The sequence below is a fragment of the Cupressus sempervirens genome, chromosome 7 (genome assembly GCF_028749045.1).
Source record: "Cupressus sempervirens isolate cs-2001-9-10 chromosome 7, ASM2874904v1, whole genome shotgun sequence".
Lineage (NCBI taxonomy): Eukaryota > Viridiplantae > Streptophyta > Pinopsida > Cupressales > Cupressaceae > Cupressus > Cupressus sempervirens.
Genome location: NC_143124.1, coordinates 566,204,762 through 566,214,658, shown reverse-complemented (window position 1 = coordinate 566,214,658; position 9,897 = coordinate 566,204,762).

Below are 9,897 nucleotides of genomic sequence, written 5' to 3'. Positions count from 1 at the left end.
TTAATTCACATTTATGGCCTGCTGGCCTGTAAAGAGCCATGCAACCATTAAACAATTGCTGACCATAGTGGGCCTGCGGCCACAACAACAATACAAAGTACTGCTAGTGCTGCCACAGTCTTACTATGGTCAACGCAACTTTTAAGATGTCGTTGGGAAGGGAGATGGGGGGTGGAACCTACCTCGTTCCCCCTTTTTTATTTAAATTTTTTAAATATAATTTAATATAAAATGTTTTTAAACAAGCACCCCCCTTTTAATATATAATTTTCTTTATATATATATATATATTATTAACATTGTAAATTTAGTCTAATAGGGAAACTCAAATAAACTAGTCAAATTTTCAATCTAAAATTGATTTCTCTTCAAAACTAACTCTAATTAAATAATAATTATTCAATTAATGGATCGAGGGTTTCCTAATTTTCAATCCTCATATATAGAAGAATTCGATATGAATACAATTAAATTAAAATGCAAGATTGAAAGATTCATCACAAACAAAATTTGGAAATAATAATTTGACAAACATGATGTAGATAGGAATTTTGAAGAAACATAATTCATTGGGTGAATAAAACACGAGGCTCTACCTAGATGCTAATTCGCAACCACTTGAAGATTGTGAGAGAATTCTTTTCTCTCAAAACCTTCTCTCTGAAAAATGCCTTCTCCAAAAATCTCGGTCCTTGCAAAATGAACTCTCAATCTTTCATATGGAGTTCTCCCCTAAATTCAGGGCATTGATTGTGTGATCATGCCAAGGAACTCGTTGATCACAATCTTTTAACTCTTTATTTACTTATCTTTTATGTTTTCATGCACGCTTTTTGTATTATACAATTCCTTTATTAAACTTATTTGCTTTCTCTTTTTAATTAATTTATTATATTTTAATTTCATGCATAAGCTTTGTGTAATTTAATTAAAATAAACTTTATTAAATAATTGCTCACTCTCTCTTATTAATTTTCGAAGCATTTTTAATATAATATTTATTAACTTAAATAATAATAATATTTACCATTTATTTAAAAATGATCTCCAAATATATTATTATGCTCTAAAATTAGAACTTATAATTTCCTCTTTAAATTTATTTCTTTTTATTAAATTAATTTTCTCAATTAATTAAATATAATTAACTATTGAAATTATCTTAATAATTTTTCATTAAATTAAATCATTAATTAATCTTTTAATTTGACTTAATTAACAAAAAATACCAAAGACCTAAAAGATGAAATATGAAAACCCATCACAAAATACCACATACAAGATCAAACTCAAGGGTTATAATAATGAATTTATGTCATATGACGAATTCGTAAGGGTAATCATCTTAGAAACTTATCCTAATTTTCTAAGACAATTGGTTTAAAGGTTAGGATTTGGACTCAAGAATTTATCTCCCCTCTCTTACCATTGAGATATTGCCATAGGGTACACTCATCTTGGCAATTCATTGAAGTCGATGCTCAGTACCTACATTCTACATAAAATCCATGCATGTACAAACACATATATTCTAAACTAAATAGGCAATGGTAAGAAGTGGTGCATCGTGTAGATATTGACTAGCAGGTGACTATGATTCCCTTCCTTAACCACATCAGAAATATCATACATAAAGAAAACATACACACACCATACACATGTAGTCTGGGGTAAGTATCCATAGAAAACATGTATAAATAATCCATCTAACCAACATCATCAAATAATAAAAATCACTGTAAATAATCATCATCAAGGTATAATCATGCATACATGAAGTAACTAGTACCAAGTAGTCTCATCATATAATCAACTGAGTATAAAACAATATCTAATAATCTGGAAGATAATGCTACTAATCATCAAGCATAAACTAGCTTAAAAGAGTTTGACAATAATAACTTAATGTAAACTAGGGGCAGACACTACACTAATTCAGTAGAGTACTAGATTATTTGACTGATGAAGATGATTTGAAGAAAGTATGATGATGGAAGAGTTTCTAAGAGTTTTTATTCAATGGGTACTTGAATGAGTTGACCTTGATGGTATAATGTTGGTTTGACTATTTTACAATCATGTAACATTGTGATGAAGTTCATGTATTGACTGATCTACACAAGTTCACTAGTAAACTAGGTGATAGAAGAGATACAATATTAACTGAATGATTACAATTGTCACCAAGCACCTGGCAAAGAAAAGTTAGGGTCTAGTGTTAACTAACTAGTTTCAATGCTAACTGAGTAATGCATTACCCAAGTAAAGTTGCAATGTTCACTGTGTGAGGATCAAAAGAATAGATTAATCTGAGGCTGATTCTTGGTGAAAATTAAGAATGCTTGAGAAATTCAAATGATAAAATCAAAGTTAGTTATGATATCTACAACTGAAGATATGGTGAAGGATATTTAAGCAAGATAAAGATGTACACAAAGTTCAAGGAAGTTCTATTTTCTGAGAGACTAAATTCATTGAATCTAAGATCTATGATCATGATTAAGTGACAAAAGTCTATAAGGATATATAGGGAAGAAGTTTACTATTTAAGGAGATGATTGAGACTATTTTTGGTTGCTAATGTTGTTGATAGTTCACTGATAATGGTGTAGTTGATCTGAAAGAAGATACAAGGTGAACTGAGTAGAATAGAAGTGAAAAGATCAAGCAAAGGAAGTGCAAAGTGATAGTGAAAGTGTGTAAATCAACTAGTAAAAAGATCAGAAGGAAGAAACTAAGAAAAATAGAGATCTAAACAAGCAAGGTAGTTCTAAACCTAGTAGATCATTTGACTATTAATTTCTTACCATTCTAGTAGATAAAATCTCTTAACTAACTTGACCTAAAAAGTCTTTGAAATCCTATATGGTAACATTGATTAGTGATGTTTGTAAGTACTTTAGAGTAGGCCACTCTTTAGTAATGACAATGAGTAATAACGTCTAGATGATCTTTGGTTAAAATCCTCTAACTAGGTCATACTAAAAATGTGTATGTAAACTTTTAATAAGGTTGGCTCCTAGTAGAGCTCACTTTAGAAGAGTGAAATTTTTGGGTTTTTGGTTCCCACGTGGTTTTTACCTATGTAGGGTTTCCATGTTAAACATATGTGTCAAATGTGTGAATGCTTATGTATTGCAAATTTTATTTTCATGTTATTTCTTTACCGTTGTAACTCAGGATACGCTAAGTTATTACTCTAATACTCGGTATAAATATGAATAATGAGATAATAGTTTGAAGAAAAGCTGACATAAGTTTGTGAAATGAAGGTTGAATTGGTACTATTTTTTTAAAAAGGCCTATAGGATAGTTGGATATAATTGATTCACCCCCCTCTTAGTTATCTAACAATTGGTATTAGTGTTGAGTGCTTGAAGAAAGATGTTTGAAGGGACTTGAGCGAAAGATTAAAAAATGTAAGGGAGAGGTTCCAAAGATGAACAAGGAGAACTTCTCCTAATGGAAAAATATGATGAGGTTACATGTATTTAGAATTGGAGACAATACTTTACATTGGCTAGAAAATTCATATGTTGCTACTACCCCTCTTATAACTATGGAAGAGATGACATAGAGGAAATAACATAATAGTCTGATGATTGAGATTGCAACTACCCTAAATGATGTCAAGTTTAATGGTATCAAGAATTGAACTAATGCTAAATAAATGTGGGAAAAATTGGCACTTTTACATGGTGAAGATGAGAATGTATTAAGAGCAAGAGCAAAAAGTCTGAGAAGCAAATATGATGACATGAGAATGAAAGAAGGTGAGAATGCTGTGCAATATGTAAATCGAATCAAGAAAATTGTGAGTGTGACCAAAGTTGTTGGAGAGGTCATTGGTGATAGTGAAGTTGTAATTAAGGTTCTATAAAATATCTTACCTATATATGCTATTAAAGTTTTTACAATTTAGGAAGTCAGAGCGATGCCTGGTAATGATCTTACTCCTGATGGTTTAGTTGGTCATTTGAGTACATTTTAATTGAGTAATTTTGATAATAGTGTACCTACACTTTGGAATTATTTCAAGACTTCACTAACTATTGGTAGTTCAAAGAAAGAAAAGAACAGTAAAGATGAAAGCAAGTTAGAATCAAAAGATGATATGGATTCTATTGAAGCATTTATTGCAAGGAGGCTACCAAGAGGTAAAGGTAAATTCAAATGTAAATTACCTCTGATATGTTTTAAGTACAATGAAGTAGGTCATATTGCTGCAAGATGTCCTAATAAGAGAAAGAGTGATAAAAATGATAAATAGAAGCATAAGTACAAGAATATTAAAGACTACAAGGACAAAGGGAAGAAATCATGCTATATTACTAAGGAAGAGCACACCAAGTCAAATACTGAACATGAGAAAGATGGGGTAGAAGTGGTGTATGTTACTATGAAATAAGACCCTAATGAGAAAAGGTACGAGGATGATAAATCTCTTATTTCATATGCTAGTAAGAATGATACATGGATCATTGATAGTGGATTCTTATATCATACAACTAGAGACATTAGTAAGTTTGAAAAATTTGAGGAATGTGATGATGGAACTATTAAATTAAAGAATGGTATTCCATGTCCAATGAAAGGTAGAGGTTTATTGATGTTGAATGAAAAAATCAGATGTGATGATGAATATTGGCTGCAAGGACTAATATATAATATGTTAAGTCTTGCTCAGTTGAATCATACAGGTGAGAAGCTAGAATTTTAGAACAAGAAAGTCAAGATCTATGATAATGATGGTAATATGATTGGAACTAGTAAACAAACTGAAGGCAATATATTTTATCTTGACTGTATAGTTGATACATGCTTGTTTGCAAAAAATAAAGATGCATGGTTGTTGCACAAAAACTATGTTATGTCAGTTTTGTTAGTAGAAAGAGAAGAGTTAGAGGCTTATTAAATTTTCATAAACCTTAGAATGATATGTGCAAAAAATGTCAGCCTGGTAAGATGAGAAAGTCAAGTTTTTCAATTAAGACACATACTTCTAGTGACATTTTAGAATTAGTGCATACTAATTTTTGTGGTCCAATGAGTGTAGAAAATTATTACGGTGATAGATATTTCATGTTGTTTGTTGATAATTATTCTAGGATGATGACAATTATGTAATGAAGTTGAAGTCACATGCTTTTGATATGTTCAAATGGTATAAAGCTAGAGTTGAAAAAGATACTAGTAAACAATTGAAATGTTTGAGATTTGATAAATGTGGTGATTTTATGGTTGTTCACTAAATTTTGTGTTGAGCATGGTATTAAGAGATAGTTGTTAGCACCAAGGACACCACAATAGAATGGGATTGCTGAAAGAAGGAACATATCAATTGTTGACCATGTAAGAACACTATTGATTGAAAAAGAAATTGCTCAAATATTTTGGAGAGAAGCCATTAGCACTGCATTTTACACTCTCAACCAAGTTCAACTGAAGAAAGGAATAAACAAAACACCTTCTAAACTTTGATATGGTCATGCACCTATTGTGTTATTTCAAAATATTTGGAAGTAGATGCTACATTTATAAAGATTCAAGGAATGGTAAATTTGACTCAAAAGGTGACGAAGCTATTTTACTTGGTTATTCTTCTCAGAGAAAGGCCTATAAATGTTTGAACAAGGCTACTAACACAATTATTAAAACTGAAAATGTAATAATTGATGAGTTTTTAGACAAGAATGATAAGGAAAGAAAAAAGGAACTAGATGATTAAAAAAAATTTGTCTATGTCTATGAAGATGCTTCTAGTGTAATGCTCAAACAACAACAAAGAGCCAAAGAGCATCAACCTATAGTACTTGAATCACAAACATAACAACCTAAGAAAGATGTTGATCCCCAACCAATTGAAGATAATTATAGAAATAAGAGAATTGAACCTGTACTACCAAAAAATGTGAGAAGGAACCATTCACTTGAACAAATCCTTGGAGATAAAAGTGTTGGAGTCATTAAAAGAAGTAAGTTAAAGAGAAATACATGTTTAATTGTTGAGTTGAACCAAAAACTATGAAAGGTGCACTTTATAATGAAGACTACATCAATGTTATGAATGATGAGACTGAGAAAAAGAACACATGGATACTAGTACCTAGACCATATGATAAGAATGTGATTGGAACAAAGTGGATTTTCATAAACAAACTAAATGAAAATGGTGTAATTGTGAGGAACATGGCTAGATTAGTTTACAAAAGGTTACGCCCAAGAAGAAGGAATTGACTATGGTAAAAATTTTGCCCTTGTTGCTAGATTAGAAGGAATCAAAACTTATTTGTCTTATGCTACTTACAAGAAATTCAAAGAATATCAAATGGATGTTAAGTTAGCATTTCTAGATGGAATACTTGAATAGGAAGTCTATATAGAACAACCTAAAAGATTTGTTAAACCAAATTAGAGGCACTTGGTTTGTAAATCAAAAAAAGATTTGTATGGACTGAAACAAGTACTAAGAGCATGGTATGAAAGGTTATATTCATATTTTATTAATATTGGATTTGTTAGAACAAGTGAAAATGGTAATCTATATTTGAAAAGTGAAACTGAAAATATGGTGTTGACTACTAACTTTTTGTGTGGATGATATCACATTTGGTGGGAATTATTTGTTGTGCAAATCATTTTCTAATCAAATGAGAAGGAAATTTGGGATGTCTATGTTTGGTGAGATCAAGTTCTTCATTGGCTTATAAGTCCATCAAACAAAAGATGGTATATCTATAAGAATGTTAAGGAGATTTTGAAAAAATTTGGGATGGATGAGTCCAGGCTAGTGGATACACCTATGGTGATTGGATGAAAATTATCTAAGGAGGACACTACTACTAAGGTAAATGATAAACAATATAGATCAATGATTAGAAAACTATAGTTTATTGTGCATGGTAGACCTGATATTGCACATGTCTTTGAAATAGTTGCAAGGTTTTCTTCTAATGCTAAGGAAACACATATGGCTATTGTAAAAAGGATATTTAGGTATTTGAAAGGAACTATTTTTTTGGATTATGGCACAAACAAGTGTTAGAAAGTAAAGTCCACCAAGATAATTTGGGGGGGATAGGGTGGGGGTGGGTGAATAAGTTATCCAATCAAAATAGCTTTTATCAACCTCAATAACTTTGAAACATGTAAGAAATAAGTGCAACACCATAGCAAGATCACCATACACAATAACTTCAAATTTGTTAACCAGGGAAACCCTTAATTAGAGGGAAAACCTTGGTGGGGATGGTACCCAAAAATGGATGTACTAATATATAAGTTCCTTGTAAGAGGATGGACTTAGTTAGGATTCAATCAAATACATTCAATACATATCAATCCTTGTTAGGAGAATTTGAATCCCTATGAGGAGATTCAAACCCTGTTAGAAGTTATGCAACCCTATTAGGAGTTGTGGAAGGAAGAAGGACCCACTGTCCAAATAGCTCTAGGGGAAAGACTATTGAACTCATTGTCTAACTTGCCTTAGTATTATCCTTTGTAGGATAATACCAATAAGAAAATTTCCACTACTATCTCTTTTCCAAATATGATCTCTCTATCAATTTGTCATGCTTTATCTGCACCAAACACTCCTATAATATCAATATCAGGTTCACTAGATCTTACATCCAAGTTTGCATACTTGAATCACATAGAATCCTTTAGATCATTTAACCCCCTTACTTCATAATATCAACTTAATCACAATTCACAATTACTTTCCACATTTACACATTTAATCACAAGGAAAAAAAAATTTCCTTTATACCAAGTTCTCAAACTAATTATTGAGTTGGCCATGAGGCTTTCTCAATTTACAATTACAATAGGACCACATTAAGACATTACAATACACGTTACATTACATCGATTCATAATTACGTAATAATGTCATCTTAGAGTCTTCATAATTATTCAAACATACAATCTCAAACTTAATGTGATCAACCATGCCATCTTAGTCATGTCTTCTTCCTTTGTCTAATTGTACTTAACCATATTATATCTCTATTAGGAGTTATAATCCAATTACTAGAAATCGCTTGTCAAGAACTATGCCAAAACTCTTGTCTTCAATAAATCTTGACTAATTGTCAATTATCTTCTTATTTTCTCATGCAATCTTAGCTACATTGTCATGACACCTCATAGAACATGTCTTCAATTGTGCTTATCCTCATCTTCAATCGTTGGAACTCACAATCTCAATCTCTGTCTATTGCTATGTCAATCTTTATAGAATCATTCATATGTTGACATCAATAACAAACAAGGTCATTAATGCAAGATAAAATCATACTAGCAATCTCCCAAATGCTCCATAAATGATAGGATAATCCCCCATAGGAATATCATTAGCATTAATGTTCCCCCTTTAGATTGATGTCAACATAGATTAAAAATATCTAAGTTCCATGAATACCAAATATATATCTTTGTTGGTGTACTCTTTCTTTTCAAATCCTCCTCATTAATCAAATTTGAATCTCAGGAACAAGTCTCCATCAGTGTATTATAGGAAGAGAATGACAAGATAGTTAAATATCATGACATTTTTTATAAGGAAGAAACTTTTGGGAGGCAAAGATCTAGGGTGATTTGGTTGTTGGAAGGAGATAGAAACTCTAAATTCTTCCACATAACCACAATAAAGCATAGGGTGACTAACTATATCTCTAGGATGAAGGTGGGTCCAAAGGAAATCATTAATGAGAAGGAAATTGCTAGTGAGTGTAGTCACCCAAAAATGGTCATCTAGATTATGAGCCCCCTTTCTAGCAATTTTGCATAATTTATCCATTGGTTATCTTTGATCAAATCCTCCAAAATCTATTTATTTGATTATAATCTATGGTTTTACAACTTTATCCTAGGTCTCTTATTAATTAAAAGAATATACCCCCTTTTAATTAAATAGAAAGCCTCACTTCCCACTTATCCTAAGTGTGCACACATAAAGTATTATTCCTATTTTAAAAATAAAAGAAAAGACATTTTTGTCTACAGATGAATGCACAATTTCTATGTGAGAGGAATATTTTATTTTTAAAATAACTTTAATTCACCTCCACACATTTCTTTCCATCTCAAAACTCAACTTTTTATTGTGATTGGTGGAGATGCTTTGTGTACATGGATCACTCAAGATGCTTTATCCTCCCTTGATTATGCCTATTTTTCCTCGTAATCTCTACCATCCATTTTTCTTTAAAAGGGAGGGCTCTCTTCTTGTTCTAAAATCTTAGTCTCTCATGCTATTGCTATGCTACAATTTTTTTTTGTGATTTTGAAGACTTGGAGCATTCTTGTATTCTTGCATTTTGACATTTATCTTAGCTCTCATTCTACTTGCATTATGGAATTTTAGCTTAGTTTTTCTTTGTGCTCATAGTTTATCTCACATAGCTTAAGTAGGAAGGCTTTATAATACTCTCATTAATTAGATTATCTTGCATCTTGCATCTCATTCTAGTGTATCTTTCATTTGCATTTCATACTCTTGATTCTTGGATATTGACACTCATTTTCTCTACTCTTCAAATCTCTTGTTCTACGGTGCACCTTGCAAGGGTTGCATAGTTTGGTTCATTTGAGAGCCATCATCTCATAGCCTTTGTGCATCATAGATAGAGAGCTATAAGATGACTCTTGAAATGCTCTCTTCCATGGGTATTCTCAAGAATAATGGTTTATAGAAGTGTGACACATTTTGTACACACATTTTTGACACCCATAGTGGGGCTAGAACCATGTTTCTAGCTCCCTTTTCTTGCTTGAATTTTGGTTATATTATTATTTTTGGTTTATTATAGAAACTTATTGGATCTAATCAAGTGGTTTTGCAGGTTTCTCACTTTGGTTTTAAGGCTAACCCTTGTATAGATTGGTTTG